The sequence below is a fragment of the Triturus cristatus genome, chromosome 4_1, assembly GCF_964204655.1.
Source record: "Triturus cristatus chromosome 4_1, aTriCri1.1, whole genome shotgun sequence".
In the NCBI taxonomy this organism is placed as follows: domain Eukaryota; kingdom Metazoa; phylum Chordata; class Amphibia; order Caudata; family Salamandridae; genus Triturus; species Triturus cristatus.
The window spans coordinates 562,397,268-562,416,211 of record NC_140585.1 but is presented as its reverse complement, the minus strand read 5'-3'; positions in this window follow the sequence as shown (position 1 = coordinate 562,416,211).

The window sequence follows — 18,944 nt, the reverse complement described above, 5'->3', positions numbered from 1 at the left end:
TCCAATTGGGTGTAGGGTACCGCCCCAATGTTTACCACTTCCTGCAGAGTATGCCACTATTTTGTCCCAGAGTGCACCAATTCTTCCAAATTCATAATGGCTGATTTTCCTAGATAGGGATAACCTCCCTGTGGAAACAACAGGTCCACAGGGGTAACTAATCCTGTTATTGAGGGCATAACGCTATTGGGATCGGAAAGGTCCTGAGGAATGCCGTTATGACCCAACACTGTGGGCACTACTAACATGGCAGAAACATGTCAACGATTTGGCAGTAAGGAGGGGTGAAGGAACCCTTAATTCTTTCCTGTCACCACAATCCATCACGTTTTTAGACCTAGCCGGGGGGTCAAGGAATAAATGTTTGAGCAGAGACACCTCTGAGCTAGTTTTAACCTTCACTGCACTTCTCTTTCAGTGATCCCAATATACATTGGCAGATATATATATTTTTTTATGTTTGTATTGTCTTTCCCTCCCTTTGCTCCACCCCAGGTGTTGGTAGGCGCAGGGGTGTGTTGAAGCAAGCCCAATGATGAAGCATGTCACAATTTTGTGAGTGAGGACAGTATTTTTTCACTTAGCATGTGCCACCATCTTTATCACTACTCTCTACACCTCCGTGTGTGTAACAGTTCTGGGATTAGGGAGGCCGGAGTAGAGTATTCTGCCTTGCTCCCCTTTTGTATGTGTGAGTCCTCCTTATAAGTACCTGATCCCCCCCCCCGGCCATGGGTCATGTAAGAGAGACCATGGGGGTACCTAATATGCACAAACATTGTAGGTTATCCATTTTTAACCACCCCAAACACCAAAGTCGAGTTTGGGCACAATTCACTTGTTAAAAGCAGTCCTGCAACCCAGAGCTACTTTTAAACTGACCTCAGGCTCAGCAGTACACTCATGCAAGTGCAGAAAGGGCTGCTGGCCTCTAAACTGCCATGCCCTAATACATGCTAGGGACTTAGAGGTAGTTTCAATCCCCCTTTCCTATTATGTAGAACAGCCTTATAGGTTAGGTCTTGCCAATCCCAGGGGTACTCCAACCCCTAGTGTACCCTAGTGTGTGTAGGTGTTTTCACTGTATTCTAAGTGTCTCTTTCAGCATAGCACTGGTCCTGGGCATGGTTAGACAGAGCCCAGTGTCGATCAGAGTCAATTACCACCAGTGCCAGTCAGCAAAATGTTGGGGGGTGCCCAGGGCACAGGATGACTTTGCAACAGGGAGTGATCAGGGTTCCTGGTGCTGGGCATGGTTGAGGCATGGATGGGCACAGACCAACTTGCCTTTGGTGTGCCAGCAGCGCGCCCACCATTAAAAAGGTCTTGGGAGGAATGATGTCAGTTTCTGTGCAGATGGATGATGGACACGAGTCCTCTTCCTTGGTTTCTTCTTTCAAAGACAGTTTTGGTGCAAGACCAGTGGTGTCACTTCCTGTGCTGCTAGAAGATGGTAAATCTACTGATATTACTCCTGTGCAGATGGATAATGGAAATTAGTCCTCTCAGAGTTAGATATAGACAATCTAAACTTACTTACCTGTCAACATATTATTTGTAATAATTTGTCTTCTCTATTATGTCTCATCGATATTCTAAACTCTTCATAAAACTGTTCTTGAGGGAGAGTATTTTTTGTAAATTACATTTACCTTAGATGCCTGCCCCATAAGCTGCTACTGCCATTGTTTTTGCTTTAAAACCTTTCGATTATTTGATGTGTGAGGCACCCTACCTGTTTTATTGCCTGTCTCATATTTATTTTTGTTTGGTGTTCTTGTTTGTGTTGAAGTAGAGTGACCAACATTCCTTTTCCTATTTTAATACTTTCAAAATATTATTATTTCACTTTTAGGAATGGATCCTCCCTAGCTAAGTGCTGCCATACTATGCTTGACCTGCTTTAATCGCTTACAGCTTCCACGTAGCAGCACCAAATCAAAGGGAAATGTGTAGATTGTGTATAAAATAGGTACGTCTTTTCATTGAAGGTTGGAAATGCACAAGGGAACACAATTTCACTCTTCACAAGGGAACACAATCTTACACTTTCAGGGTATTTTTGCGTGACTCTTCTGACTTTGCTGGGCATTCAAGGCTATCTCCCTCATCAAACCTGCTGCCATATAAAGCAAGAAGCATTATTACAACTAACTTTCAAAGGCAATCTTTCAGAAGTACATAACATAGGGGTCCATTATGATGTTTGGTGGATCGCCACTGACCGACTGGCGGTGGCGATCTGCATGGCATCTTTCTCCGCCCACCTTCCATTCACCCCCCGCCACATTACAATGGCAGGGGCCACAGCGGCGGACAGAAAGACCGTCTGCCGCATTTCGGCAAGCAGGCAATCATACTGATTGCCTGCCAGGCAGAACTCGGGCCTCATATGGTGGCGGTGTCTGGAAGACACCGCCATCCATATCAGGGTATCTGGAGGTGGATGCCCTTCCATGGCGGAGATGCCGCCATGGAAAAGCATGCAGGAATTGCTTTGGGGGCCCGCTGCGGGCCCCTGGGTGGGTTGGGGGTGGGGGGCTGCACTTGGGGGGTACCCATGAAACCCCCTACATTGCCTAGATAGCTGACAACCATGTTCAATGGGTTAATTTGTACCACAGCATAAGTCCTACAACAAGTACCTTTTACCTAGAATCAATACATTTTGAGACAAGGTCAGGAGTCGAACCTGGTTGTCATGTTTCGAGGTTCACAGCTCTAGCTCCTAGACCACATTTCCTACCGTAGGTGTTTACAAAAATACCGTATGTGCATAGCATAGGCAGAGTGCTAGGTAGTAACACAATTCAAGCTGAAATTATAGAATGTTAATGAGACATGTTAGCGCACCTTGAGATACAGGTATGTTGTGTAAAGCAGACACATGTCCTTTTTTATTGTACACTGATCATTGGTGGAGTTGAAACACTACAAAATATGACGGATAGCTCATGTGTTTTAATGAAATTGTATAATAAAATTAAATTGTATATCAAAATCTTCTTTACTTATCTTCAGCAGTTATATTGTTTTCTAGTGTTCCAAAAGAGCACCAAGTCCGTACTTTAATGGAAACTGCCAAACATTCAAGAGGATACTCACAAAAGCAAAGCGAATCTTATTTGCTTTAAAACTTCATTATTTTGGTTTGGAAAGTTTCAATAACACATTAGATTCAGGTAATGTTCATTTATGGTAGAAATCAAACATTTGAGCCCTAGTGGCTTCTCAAGTACTTCTTTAAAAGTAAATCCACAATTCTGGGCTTTTTATTTGAACTCTTTTCATGAAAAATGAGACTGTTGCTTAGATGTACTCGCAAATATTTTTGCTGCCCATTCCTAGAGAAGTGTAAAAGAGAGTGTGTGTAAGATAGCTCGCTAACAATTGTCTTATTATTCTGTTTGATACCGAGGTAAAGGTTTTCGCTCATATCCTGCAGACAATTGTCCTTTACCAAATGACAATATTCTCTCTTTAATTTTTCTTCATTAAGAACCATTTTGGAAATCTTTATTGCTCTTTTGTAGATGAACAGAGGACTCAGCAGTAGCTCAAATCTAGAGTAGATATGGAAATGGCTTATACTTAGGGTTCCCGTTCCTATGGTATTTTTTTTTTTTTGCCATTGTCTTCTGTATTTATCCATATTTATGTTTTGCTAATTTTATCAGTATTTATTAATATTTCTTTTGGGTTTAGTGGAAAAATTAAGCTGAAATTAGTATATTTCCACATTTATTTAACCGATAAATATGCACCCATGCTTGAATGTCTGTCAGGTTTCAATGCTGTGAACACCCACAGAACATAAATCAGTGCACTTATATGAAAATATGCAAATTTCAGTATCAACCTTATGCAGATCTACTGCTGTTAAAGCTTCTTTACTAAAATGTTTTTCTTTTTTAACCCCCTTATCTATCAATACACACATCTATTGGCCTGGCAGTCATGGCAGACAGTATTGAGAGTTACTCAAAAAGCAACCCTATTTCCATTTTTATCCACATTTAAAAGTGAATACATACAAGAAAATGAATGTTTTCTGTCTGTATTTATCTTTAAAAATCAGTAAAAACGGAAAACAGGGAGCCTTACTTATAATATGGATTACTTCTTGCCCACATTTGTTTTAATTTTTATGTTGCAGACTTTTGGAAAGAGAAAGAGAGCGCACACATGACCCATGGGTATCAGAGCGCTGGACATAGGGTTGAAAGAGCAAGCTGAAAGGTATTGACTGATAAATCAAAGTAAAGAGTCACAATGGGCTGTTGCAACATGTAGCACAATTATACAACAGTCGGTGCATTAATATTCCATAAATCTTCATTGTTCTAGCAACTTCATGGTGGGTATTTGCTGCTGCTCTGAAACTCTTCGGATCCAGGTACCCGAAGGAGCAGAGTTTTCGAGGGTTCTACTGTAAATGATGTGTGTCTAACCCATCTAAAAGTTGCTGTCCTTGATACAATCCTTGTGTCCTAGTACTCCGAAGACTATGCAAGGAATCTATTCATTAGTATCATTTTTGCCTCTTTTTTTAACAAGACGGTCGATGGGTTAGAGCAAATCTTGGGTGGGAAGGTGCTCCAGATCCTTGGCGCTGCCCTGGAGAAGGATTGTGTGTATGTTTTTTGTTTTCGGAATCTAGGAGGTTTAAGCCTGAGAGAGTTAGCACTTCTTAGGTAGCGGCTGTCACCGGAGATTCAAATCTTTTCTGCCAGGTAACTTGGTTCTTTGAAATGTAATGCTTTGTGTGTGTGGCAGGCAATTTTCTGTTGAGTTCTTGCCTCAAGGGGAAGGCAGTTTAGATACCTAAGCGATGGGGTGATGTGGTCGAAGTGTATAGTTCCTGTTACCAGTCTTGCTGCCCCATTAAGAGTTGTTTTAAGTGGAGCTGTTCTCGCTTTGGGTAGCTCTGACAGGGTCGCCGAGCCATATTCTAATCTGGAGACCACAAGTGCTTGTACTGCTTGTTTGACGTACGAAGGTGGTAGAAATGGTTTCAATTTCTTCAGTGTTCCGAGTTGGAATGTCACACTGCGTGTGGTCGCACTGATGTGAGCTTTCATATTTAGATTCTTTTTCAGTTTTATTCCAAGCGATTTTGTGTAGTCAATGATGGTAGGTTTTAGGTGCTTGAGCCAATCTTGGATGAGTGAGGAGCTGTTTTGTGGGGGAGGAAAAAAGGAATTTGGGTTTCAGAGAGTTCAGCTTGAGTTTGTTTTGAGAGAACCAGGACTAGGTTTTGACTAAAGTGTTGTTTAGTTGAATGACGTCGTCTGGGGAGCATATCTTTAAGTATAGTTGTGTGTTGTCTGCGTACATGTGGTATGCAATGTTCGATTGGTTGAGGATTTCATGGGGGTGATGGTCGACCCTTGGGGGACTCCACAACAAATTGGTGAGGTGTCAGAGAGTGAGTTGCCAAGTTTGATGTGTTGTGAGCGATTCTGTAGGAAGGAAGCAAACCAAGCAAGCACTTTCCCAGATATTCCCGTTCTTTTTTCTGGTACTTTTAGTAGGGTGTTGTGGCTGACCGTGTCAAATGCCGATAAGAGGTCTAGAAAGATGAGTAAGCACAAGTCGTTGTTGTCTAATATCTTCAGGGTGTTATCCGTTAAATGGACAATGGCTGATGCAGTGTTGTGTCCTGATCTAAACCCTGATTCAAATTTGTTGAGTAGGTCGAAATGGTCAATGTGCTGGCTCAGTTGGTTATGCGCAAATTTTTCCAGCAATTTTGCTAGAAAGGGGATATTTGACTACGGCCGAAAGTTGCTCAGAATTGTAGGGTCAGCACCCACTTTTTTCAAGCGGGGTGTCAGTTGACCAGTCTTCAGGCATTCTGTGATCCTGCCTTGTTTTAGTGATGAGTTAATAATAATAATAATAATAACAATAATATGAGACATTTATAGAGCGCACAGCTACCTCAACTGAGGTGTCACGGCGCTAACGCAGATAAAAACATAGCCATGCCAGCGGATAACTAATCTCTGCGGGTAAACAGCCAGGTCTTCAAGGCCTTTCTGATTTCCTGCTCAGAGTGCATCATACGAAGTTGGAGAGGCAAGTCATTCCAGCATTTAGAGGTTCGCACTGCAAATGTTCTGTCCCCAACTTTCTCGCTTTGGCAAAACGGGGGACGCATAGGAAGTGCTTCTAGTTGGAGCACAGGGATCTGTCCTGAAGGTAAGGGCGAAGTCTTGACCTCAGGTACTTAGGGCCTCTTCCCTGGTAGGCTCGGAAGGCAAATAGTAGGGCCTTAAATTCAACTCTCTTGGCCACATTGAGACAGTGAAGTTGTCTGAGGTGAGGGGAAATATGATGCCGCAGGGTGACCTTTCGGACCAGCCTACCCGCCGCATTTTGTACTATCTGCAGCCTACGGATCAAACCACTGGGCAGACCCAGATAGAGTCCATTGGCGTAGTCAAGATGGGAGGTGACTAACGCATGCACCACAGTTTTACGCACTGACACAGGCAAGAAGTCAATTAATTTCCTAATCATCTTCATCTTGCCAAGTAGACCGTAGAAACCTGCTGCATCTGTGTGGAAAGAGATAGGATGTCGTCCCAACGGACACCGAGATTCTTGACCAAATCCTTCGGGGTGGGAACCGATCCCAATTCAACCGGCCACCACAAGGCCGCTGGTGGAGGGACCGCTTTGATGAAAAACAGAACCTCCGTCTTGCCGGGATTGAGCTTTAAAAAATTGCTACTTATCCAGACGGGGACATTTTTAAGGCACTCTCTAAAAGAGTCAAAGGCCAACGCCGACACTTCCCCAAAGGAAAACATCAGTTGGGTGTTGTCCGCGTAGGACATCACCTTAATCCCAGTGTTGGTAATCAGTTAAGCCAGAGGAGCCCGATAGATATTAAATAGGAGGCGACTAAGGGCAGAGCCCTGGGGCACCCCCATCTTAAAGTTTTGCTCTCAGAGGAGAAAGGGTGAAGAAAGACCTGCTGGTCACGACCATGAAGGTAAGAATTAACCCAGTCACGCGCAGTCCCACGGAGTCAATATGCTTAAGCCGGTCAAGCAAAATAGAATGGGACACTCTGTCAAATGCTGCCGACAAGTCAAGCAGCACCAGCATGGATGCTGCACCCTCATCGACTGCCCATCGAATGGCATCAGCCATCTCAATTAAAGCTGACTCGGTACTGTAGCCGGTGCAAAAGCCAGACTGGGAATCATGCAGAAGCCCGTTAGATTCAACAAAGGCCGCCAGCTGCCGGTGCGCTAGTTTTTCTAATACTGTAGCTGGAGCCGGGAGGAGAGAGATGGGTCAGAAGTTACTGGCGATCTCCGGATCGGCATTTGGTTTCTTCAAATGGGGAGGATAAACGCATGTTTCCAAGCAGAAAGAATGACCCCTAGCCTGAAAGAGCAATTCCAGATTGAATTAAGGTAGGGATTGAGCCAGTCTGACAGCCCGCTGTAATGTCTAGCTGGCTAGGGATCACTCGGTGACCCTGATTTGCATTTCTGTAGTTAAGCCAGAGAGGCCTCACCCGAAATAGTGGCAATCTCAGAGAATACTGGCTGGGTCTGGCTTAGGTCTTCAACATCATTCTCCTCCCTAGAAGGAAGGTCTACAGGGAAGGAGGCATAGATCAGCGATATTTTCTCCTCAAAGAAATTAGAAAGGTTGTTACACATATCCACCGAAGGAGCCACCAGATGCTGAAGGAATTCCTAGCCCTGGCAATCTGATCGGCCAAGCAGTCTCTTCTCTTAATAATGAGAAGTTCGATTAGTATAGGTAAGAAGATGTGACTTAGTTCCTTTAGTGTTGTGGAGGGGATGGGATCATTAAAATGTGAGGTTGGTTTCATAGATAGTAAGAACTTGAGGACCTCGTCCTCTGTTAGTGTTTTGAAATCTCTCCATTGTGGCCCTGCGGTAGCGTCTGGAGTGTGAGCTCCAAGAGTTTGACTTGGATCCCTAAACATTTTTGTCATTATTATAGAATTGTTTCAGCTCCTCATGAGGTGGTGGTTTATATGATTGATGACAGTTGTATTAGGGTTTTGGACGTTTGTGTTGGGGAGCCGGTTTAGTTGGAATGAATTCGTTGAGGTATGGGGTGTGGAACAAATCATTTTAGTAGAGTTTAGGACTTGTTCTGAAGCGTTTTCCGTTCTGAGAGGTTGTTGACTGCACTCTGTATCTTTGGATATGATCTTGGATGAGCTGGCTGTTGTGTGTTTTCTTAGTTTGGGGGAACCATTGAGCAAAGATTTCAAGGTCAGGGTCTGATGCCTGTACTAGCAGGATGCAATTCTTGTAGATTGATATTGTCCCTTCTGCCTTGAATGATTGGGAGGGTGAAATAGATAGTTTGAGACCGTGCTGTATTTTGTTGGATTTAGATACCTTCAGTACTGCGTGTATCGATTTTCTCAACCTTGCTGTACAACATGTGAAGAAGATCAGATCTCATGTTATTGCTCCTTTCTTTAGGCAAAAGTATGAGTCAGCGATTAGAGTTTCCAGGTTGACCTTTAAGAGTCTGTGTTTGAACTGTTTTGCTGCATTCTTAGAAAGATTTGGTGGGTAATGTATTTATAAGTGGTTTCATCTCTTTGCAGGCATTCAGGTACATCAATGTTATTTCTTTGTGTGAAGCAACTCCAGTTGCCCTTCAGGGACTCTACATGGTACTTAAAGTCTACAGTTCAAAGACCCATCTAATAGCAGTAGTACGAAGAACCTTAAAAAAATTATTTGAGACTTAAATTGTAATTTTTTTGATGAGTCAACTTAATTTTTCTTGCCATTTCAATGGTATGGCAATTGACATTGTAAAGGAATAAGGTATTATGATTAGCTTGAATTATAAACCTAACAAACTTGTTTACTACAATGTAAAAAAGTATCAAAATGAAAGAAATTGCAATACAAATGATGACAAAAGAAGCAATAACAATTTAAAAACAACAAAGGACAAAAGAAATATCACTAATCGGTAGAGACAGCAAAAGTGAAGGGAATTGGTCAAGTGTGCTCAATAAATGCGTTAACGGGATTGAAGACAAAAAAACTCATGAACTTCAAACTTCATAAATCTTGCTGAAAACCAAAAATCGAAAGCTAATGCTACTAACATTCTTCAGACAGAGTGTGGGAGAAATCTTAAAACCGCAATCTCAAAAATTTAGAATAACAATGGGGAAAATTAGGTCAGGTTTGTTTGGTGGATCCCATCCTTACAATGTTTGACTTACATCGTTCACTTTCTTTTACCTCTTATGAAATTACGAACACGCCTCTAAACCTTACATTACATTTGCATTGTTAAATAAAATCTAAAATTATTTTGTAGATGTACAAGGGGAAAAAAGGCATAGATAAACTTATTAGGAACACCAATACATAGGGCCCGATTATGATGTGTCGGTCGGAGCCCTCTAGCTCACATCATAATCGGCTGGTCGGATTCCTCTCCGACCGAACCATTTCGATTGGGTCGGTCAGAAGGGAATACGAAGCAGTTTTTAGAATGGTCTCCGCCGGGCTCGGAGAGCCTGTCTGCCATTTGAGGTGCCTGCCACAGGGTGCAGGGACGAACTGCACCTCTGCTCTTTGCATTGAGAGCATGCATTCAATTTGGAATGCATGCTCCCATAGTAAAGAATAGGATTGCGACCTAACAGGGTTCGGTAGTATCCTAATTCCTGGGGTGGAACCGACAACAGGAGGTCGTTCGCTTCCAGTTCCAAACAGATGTCGGACTCACTCTGGTCCGTCCGACATCGTAATCGGGCCCCTAGAATTATGTTTCACTTCAAATTTGGATTGGTTGAATTAGCTGGAATAGCCAGGACCAAGAATTTATTTGCTTTTAAAATTCATGAGATAATTGATTTATAATTATGGTTTATTTGAACGTTCTCCTTTCTTGCCTTTGTGAAGCAAAGACGCTTTCTATTTTGTGATACGCCCGAACCTGTGAGAGAAAAGCTGTTTATATGTATATAATTGACGTGTGGTTTGTTTCATTTGTGTAATGTCCTTTCACAAAAAATAGTTGGACTAGAATTTGGTCATTTAGCGTTAGACTTTAAGCAATAAAAGGTTATATTCATGTCTTCCACGTCAGTGTGTCAAGTTCAATGTGCTACAGTGTTTTGCTTTTCATCCAAATGCACTCTGTGCACATCTGTGCACTCTTATTTACAATCTTTTACTAAGACTAGGGATGTGTGAAAGTATACATCTCCAGCTATGTGCAGTTTTATTAAAATGTGTACACTTCAAAAGCTAAATAGCTTGCAAACTTGAAACAAGTGGCATGTATAGGGCTACTTGCTAACAGCAGGATACTGTTCCGGCTGCAACAAAAGGACTAGTTTCTGATTACAAACTGAGGGCTAAATTTGGATCACTGTGTACACGTGAACAGATCAATATTCTGAGTTGTATGATAATTATCACACTGTCATTGCTTTCCATGAAAGGTTTTGGCAGGTCAAACCGGACTATTATGGGAATACGGTATGGAAAACAAGATAAAATATGTAAAACTCAGGGTGTTAAATATTTATTCTGCATGCTATGCCTCATTACCAAGTTGAAAAATCAGGATATGGGGCATTTACCACAGACAATAAATATCTCACCCCACAGTTCTGTGTAGAAATAAAAATATCACCTGATTAAATATCATTGTGAAAATATCGACTACCACTATATTGTAACTTCACATCTAGGTACCTGGAAGGTATAACTTTTATGAAGGTGCATGCATTTGGTTTTAAGAATAACAAATCAGCACTTACCTTGTTATAGTTACCTTCACAATATTGTAGCAGTGGATATTTAAGAAATGCAATTTTGGCATGTCAATATAATTTAAATGGCACTGGTGTAACTTGCTTTATTTCAGTAGTTTTGAATTACGTCTTGATATGTACAAATCCCACTATTATGCGTTACTCCACTTTATTTAAATCCACTGTGGCAAAATTACAGCACTGGAACCACAAGACTAACACGAACGAGAGTGGCTGCTGTTTCCAATACTTGTGGGCATCATTTCCGAGGAAATGACGCAGAAAGGCAAGCCATCTTACTGTGCCAAGCTGCATAATTTTGAAAGCACAGAGATGCATCATATTTACAGCAAAAAAAGCATCACTATGCTTTCCTCTGCACTGTCCCACAATGGGCTGCCATGCGCCAATGCAGGCACCCTTGCACTATGTTGCAGTGGTGATTTTTTTTATGCAGGAAGGGACACCTTCCTGCACAAAAACAATCATTGATGGAGAGTTCGTCTTTCTGCAGCACACATAGAAAGAGCAAAAAACAAGGAAAAACCAAGGTATTTCTCCTTGTTGCGCTAATCTTATGTCTGTGTAAGATTTTGACGCATTCCAAGGTTAAAAAAACCTTGCAAACCTGGGTATGCATCAGATTCTATGAGAGGTGCATTGGAACACCCACGACAACATCCATGGAACGCCCCTTTCACACAGGAGTAATGCATGAAAGGGGGCCATATTTACAATGCCATGAAAAGCCACGCAGGGTGGCTGTTAGACCCGGCCTTGTGGCATGGCCATCCCTGACCCCTAGCCACACCCCCTGACCCGTGCACCTCATTCAGCCCCCGAGTACACGGCCTAGCCGGTCCTTCCCGCCAAGACCCACACACACCCGACCCGGACTTCCTCGTCCGTGCCCTCCATCTACCCAGCACCACAGGGCCCGCGTGCCCACTTCATGCACCTACGATGGCCGCCCGGCTCCAGCGCAACCCAGGCCTAGAGGCGCCACCCCGGCTGGAGGACTTCGCGCTCCCACAGAGTGAGAGAGGGAGGAGCAGTTTCCATCGCACCTCTGACCTCCCCTTGGGAGACGGGTTTCGATCGGGCTTCCGGCCTCCCTGAGGGCTGGCTCCATGCCTGCTGTGTGTCTGGGACTCCTCCCGACCCGGCCCTGAAAGGATCAAAGGATGACATGGCAGGAGACTCCAACAAGCGGCCCGAGGTGCTAAGACCCATGCCTACACAGACTCCGGACATCAAAGAGGAGTTGACCTATAACAAGGGGTGCTCTGGGACTATCTGGCAGATTCGACTCTGGAACGACGAGAGCCCTGCTGACGTGGTCGCGGCTCCCTTGCAACCTTGGAACACCTGAGCCCTGCTGAGTGACTCGCGGCTCCCCTGAAGATCGTAAGACCTCCGACCTTGTGCTTGAGCCCTGCTGAGTGACTCGCGGCTCCCCTGAAGATCGTAAGACCTCCGACCTTGTGCTTGAGCCCTGCTGAGTGACTCGCGGCGCCCCTGAAGATCGTAAGACCTCCGACCTTGTGCTTGAGCCCTGCTGAGTGACTCGCGGCTCCCCTGAAGATCGTAAGGCCTCCGACCTTGCGCTTGAGCCCTGCTGAGTGACTCGCGGCTCCTAAAGACTCCCTCGGTCCGGCTGGACCCCACTACCACAGCGTATCCCCCAGCTCGAGGATTGTGAGCTGTGCGCCGGATAAGTCTCCGCCTTGATCCGGATCCCCCAAAGACTGTCCCGCTACCCCCTATCCCCTCCGAGACTCTTCGAGCCCGTGCTCTATTTGTACATATCCACCTTGTTGATGATAAAGATCCTACGAAGCTGATTAGATAATGATCTGTTCCCAAGAACATACAGTGTGGTGTCTCTTTGTCGTATGGTGCAGTGTGTACGATACTAGACACAAGACTCTTCCCCTGAGGAGTCTCCCGCTGAGTGCCCGGCTACGATACCCCGAGGGTAGGCCTCAGGGTGCTCAGGTACCCTCCCTGTCTCCTCTGAGGTCACCTTCTAACAGTGGCTGTGCGTGGCCTTGTAAATATGGGCCAGCACACTGCGCCGCCTATACGTCAATAAAAGTGACCTACCATGGCGCAAGGGGCTTGTAAATAAGCTCCTTTAGGGTCAATTTACTAAGATTTAAAGCTGTGTTTGCTTCCCAAAAGAGATGCAAAATGACGCTAAATCTTTTGTTATCAATTTACTTTCCAGTGTAAAACCTATTTTACGGTTGAAAATCACTTGAAAGTATTGAAAAGTATGAGGTGCTTTCAGGGCACAAGTCGGGAGTACACGCGGGTGTACGGCGTCCATCCAGTATTTTCACAGGGTGGACAGGGTAGACGCTGTCCACCCTACCAAGAAGTTGGGCCCCACTGAAAAATATGCTGAATTCGTCCTGGTGTAATTTGCAAACACCAGGACGCATTGTTGCCTGCTTTCAATCCACAACAACGTGCAGTCTACTCATGATAGACTTGTTAAACAGATGAGGGCTTAAGATCTGGATAGCACTTCTTATCATGCCACTTCCAGTGATGTCACGCATCATGATGTCACACGCCGTGATGTCATGTGCTGTGATGTCACTTATATACTGATTACTAGGTTATTCCCTCCACTTTTTTTTTTTTTTGCATATTTATATAGCGCAAACTCGACCCGAAGGTATTGGAGTGCTTTACATAGCACCGTATTTACATTACACATTCAGGCACGGGGAGATTAAGTGATTTGCCCAGAATCACAGGATGTGGACGCGACCTCGAGGCTCAAACCCTGGTTTCCTGCACCAGGGGCGGCAGCGCAGCCGACGGACCACATCCTCTCCCCACATCCTCTTTTTTTAGGACTTGTGCCCTGGCTGCTTTGCATTACTTAGCACCAAGGAGGCGTACCAGGGGTGGTGCATAGGAATTCCCATTCAACGACCCAAGGTTTTTGATGCTAAACCCGTTAAAAAAAAGTAGACAAGGTTTAGTGTCAGAAAATAGCACCCATTTCCAATATGAAGGAGAAATGCTTTTTTCTCCTTTATTTTCCAACTTTTCTTGTATGCGGCACTGTAGAGCCCACATGCAAAGTTGGAATATGCTTAAAGTTAGTCTAAGCATAGTATTTTGTCCTGGAAGGGTATCCTTATAAGTACAAAACCTATGCTAGACTCATGTGGAGACGCCCTTGCACTATGCCCATATTTCTGTAACTATGGCACTCTCCTGCCCTCTCCTTCTCACGCAGCAGCAGCATTTGCGCTGCTGCACTGCGCTGCGTGAGAAACAGGGAAATCTGGCCCTTTACCGTCCTGTAGTGGGATGGAAAGGCTGACCTCAGCCCTCGGGTTCCTTTACTTGTGAGGTGCTGCGAGTGGCTCACTTTCCCTTCTGGCGCTCACAGTTCAACAAATACCGCACATGGATTTCACCACCTCATTAGTACCGTCAGAAACAACCGCAGTCTCCGGGCCTCCTTTGATTGCACAGTGCACTTGCCTGACCTGTTATGTTTCTTACAGCTGTGGAATGCGCGAGGGGTGTTCACTCCAGCCTGATTACTTTCTGGCACTGGTTTCCGAACAGCTGCAAGTGCCCGTGCGGCCACACTCTCACCTTCATCGCGTCTGAATGTTTTATCAGACGCGTCTAACTCTGTGTACATATTACAACTCCTTCCACGGCCTCACCCGCCTCCTCTGTCTGGAAGTTAATTTCCTGTTTTCCATTCCAGCTCACTATCGACGCACACTTTCCAAGAGTGTCAGGCAGGCTCTCAGATGGGATGCCAGCCCTCACGTTCATGTCAGCGTTGATTATTGCGTGAACACCCTCAAGACCTCACTCACGGCTCCAGCTGAGGGCTGGGAGGTGCAGATGGCACGGGAAGGTTCATTACAGGCGCCTAAGAGAGACATTCCAGCCCACTTCAGCCGGTGACACAGATGTGAAATGATGTCAGTATTGTCATTCTGCAACAGGTTACCACGGCCTTTTTTATTGGTGGTAACAACGTGCAAATAAAACTAAAAGCAGAAACGTATTCGGAATTCCTTCGTGTCATTAGCTGACGAGGACGTAACACAATTTAAGTTGAAATTATAGAATGCTAATGAGACGTGCTTAAAAAAATGCAGGTACCTTCACATCAAACAAGCTATGGAGATGTCAATGGGTAGAGTTTTGTTATGCTATTGAATGCAATCAGCATTTGTGAATGCACATACAACCCAGAACTATTGTTATTATGATTTTTTTTACGTCATGATATTGCATTTTCCACCCCTTCTGGAAACATTATGATGTAACTTGGTTTTGGAACAACAATCTGCTGCTCTGATGTGCCGGACTGTTGATGGATTGAGGACCAGGATATATAACGTCAATGTCAACAGCAGTCATTCTTGCAACTTCTTTGGGCCAGGAGTGGTCCAACGTTTGCTGATGAGTTTTAAATATTACTCAGGATCTGATTACAAGTTTGGCGTACGGGATACTCTGTCACAAGTGTGACGGATATCCTGTCCGCCAAATTACAATTCCAGTATGTCCTATGGAACTTGCAATTTGGCGGACTAGATATCGGTCACGTTTGTGACAGAGTATCTCATCTGCCAAACTAGTAATCAGGCCCTAAGTCTCCTTTCCTGCACCCCCCACTGCAGATGTAGTGCCTGTACCATTAGCGGCTCCTCAGGGAGTGCTGCGGGGCGGTGGGGTAGGGCGGGGGAGGGTCAGGGTGGAGGGTAGTAAACTCCGGCATATGGCCGACTGGAGTTGAGTAAATAAATAAAACGAACAACATTGCGCGCTGTATCGCCGATTTGGCGTTGCATCGCACGCAATGTAATTTGTTTTATTTATTCACTCAACTCCAGTCGGCCGTATGACGGAGTTTACTATCCCCCACTCTGCCCCTCCCCCGCCCTGCCCCACCACCCCGTAGCACTCTTTCGAGGAGCTGCTACTGGCCTGTACACGTAGCTATAGTGATTTAAAAAAAATATGATTTCACTTGCAAAGTGTCTGAGATGATGGAAGAGAAGCTTGATATTAGCGATCATGATATGTTAGCTGTTACATAAGAACGATCATCCTACTCAGCTGAAGGGTCCGTTTCCTGGAAGGTGGATGGAGTCAAAAGTGAAAGCCATATATGCAAGATGAACTGGATGTCCTCCAGGAAAAGCAGGAACTGAACCACATACTGCCAACGTAGCACCTGGACAACCAGTTTGCCACTTGCCAGCGGCCTTCAGTTCCTACTTGCTCCAGCCTGATACAGTTGCCACCTTTTGGCCAAATGGCACTACCACTGCTTGGCGTTTCCCACCTGGGCTTTCCCACTCACTGTTCTTCCCACCAACAGAAGCCCTGCTCACCCCAGGACCTACTTAATGCAGACAGTAACGCCACTGCATTAGAAGGCACCTGGGCACCCCACTTGCCACTTGTTAGTGGCCCCCAGCTACTGCTTGTTCCATCCTGATCTAGTTGCCAGCTTTTGAGCAAGTGACACTGCTGTGGCCCTGGTTTTCCTGCCTAGGTTTTCCTTCTGATCGTTCCTCCCACCAACAGAAGCCCCACTTACCCCAGGACCTACTTAATGCAGGCCGCAGTGCCATTGCATTAGTAGACCCCTGGGCACCAAGCTTGCCACTTGTCAGGGGCCCCAGTTCCTGCTACTTCCAGCCTGAATATGTTGCCGCCTTCTGACGAAGTGACACTGCTGCTGCCAGGGGTTTTCCGCCAGGTTTTGCTGCTTACCGTTCTTTCCACCAACAAAAGCCCCACCCACCCCAGGACCTACTTAATGCTGTTGCAGGGATTCTGCTTAAACACAGAACTATGCGTAGGATTATGGGACCTAAGTGCATAGGGACTGAGTCATCTTACCACCTTAGTACCCATGAGCTCAGGACGGACTAGTTATGGTGTCTAACTTGCTCTCCTACTCACTCACAAAGAGACAAGTGATAAGGCCACCCAGAACACAACACTTCAGACTCTCTCAGGAATCGCGGTTGCAAGACACACCCTTACACTCGCACTCTTGTACTTGTCCTCAATAAGATCTGACAGAGACACGACCAAGTTAAAAATAAAAAAATTCACCAATGTGCTCTAATGTGCAGTATACGTGCCACGATAAGCAAGAGGATGCATAACACAAATTTGGTAAGCATAGCAATTAGTCCATAAATCGTGACTGGAGCAGTCATTATGAAAAAGACAGGATAGCCTGACCTCCCTAGAAACAGAATGATTATACATTAGAAGATCTCTGAGCGTTATCTGCAGACCCCATACCTCAGTCTATAGATGATAGATCTACATCATAGGTGCTGTCTTGCTCTTCTCCCTGGAAAGGTCCCACTCCAAGTGTCTGCTACCTATTTGTGTATTCCAATAAATCCAAGTATTCCAATAAAACCAAAGTATGTATTCCCAAATAACAGCTGCATCGGTATGTTTTGTCTAGGTGCTAGGGCCCGACCAGGACAGAATAACACGGGTCATTGTTGATTGAACTTGCTCACAATGTCCAGACTAAATACCAATTTTTTAACATTAGTTCTCCAAGAAAATACTTTTGAGTTTAACGGGGCCCTGTACAAACAAACAAAGGGAGTCAGTATGGGGGCCTCTTGTGCCCCAACAGTGGCCAATATATACATGGCTCTCTTTGAACAGAGATACATCGACAATGAGATCGCCCCCTTCAGTGAATCGGTGAACAAATGGTCTAGATATATAGACAACGTGTTTTCTATTTGGACAGGAAATCAAGAAGAAATTTAAGAATTTGTATCATGGATAAATTTGTGCGATAGTCATATAATTTTTACAGCATACTCCAGTAATATCAAAGTGGAGTTTTTAGACATCAGCATCCAAAACAACGAAGACCACTTAGAAGTGGATTTATACACGAAACATACTGCTTGCAACACTTTGTTGCATTTTCACAGTTATCATCCCCAGTCCCAAAAGATCAGCATTTCCTTTGGACAGTTCCTGCGTCTCCGCAGGAATTGTACCAACTTAGAGGATTTTGATCATAGAGCTATTGAGATGAAAGCCAAGTTTATAGCTCGAGGCTACCCGAGACGCCTAGTGCGGGATTCGTATAAACAGGATTGTTTTTACAACAGACAACACTTACTGACACAATACACTAAAACCTCTAACCCTAGACTGGTGTTTGTAACGCGCCACTCAACAATGAAAGAAAAATTTACACACATTGTTAACAGTAACTGGCACATTTTAAATGCAACTAGAGAACGTGAAGATTCTATAACCAAACTTCTTTTTGCACATAGAAAAAATAAGAACCTTAAAGATCTGATGGTGCACTCAAGAATGAAAAACCTCCAAAGAAATTTCACTCAGACATCTTTATTGGGCAATGAATTTCCTATTGGCAATTTCTAATGTATGTCCTGTGTTGCATTCCAGTTCGCCATTGACACTACTACATACACGTTGAATGGAATGAACATTGAATTAAAATCTTTAACCAATTGCAAGACCAACAATAGCATATGCCTTATTTTATGTCCTTGCAACCTTGGATATGTTGGGGAAACTTCTTGCAGTATGGCGACCCGTTTAACTGAACACAGGTCAGCTATTCGAACAAAGAAAATTGCAGCCGCACTCGTTAGATACTATATCAAAGCCCAACATAAGGCTCAGGATATATGATGGCTTATTCTAGAGAAAATACGTATCAACTCTGGAAGTCAAAGTACGGAAGTACATAAATGGAGAGAAGTATTCTGGATTTACACTCTTGATACTTATAAACGTGGGATGAATAATGAAATCCCTTGGGATCAGGTCATTCGATATAACAACAACTGAGGAATTAATTGCCAAACAATATGCTTCTCCTTTAATACACTCTGTCCACCTCTCTCCTTTTTTGAGCAATGGACATCAGGATAAGCATATGTCTAAGGTCATTTTAGAGGAAGGTCTATCCTTAGATGTGACTAATCGAACACAGTCATATATGGCACCCTGAGGAGGACACACCTTCGAGTGTACATAGGATTACATGTAGAATATTCTGGTCTCAACAAATTACACCACCTTGCCATAATAAGGTTCATAAACCGAAGCT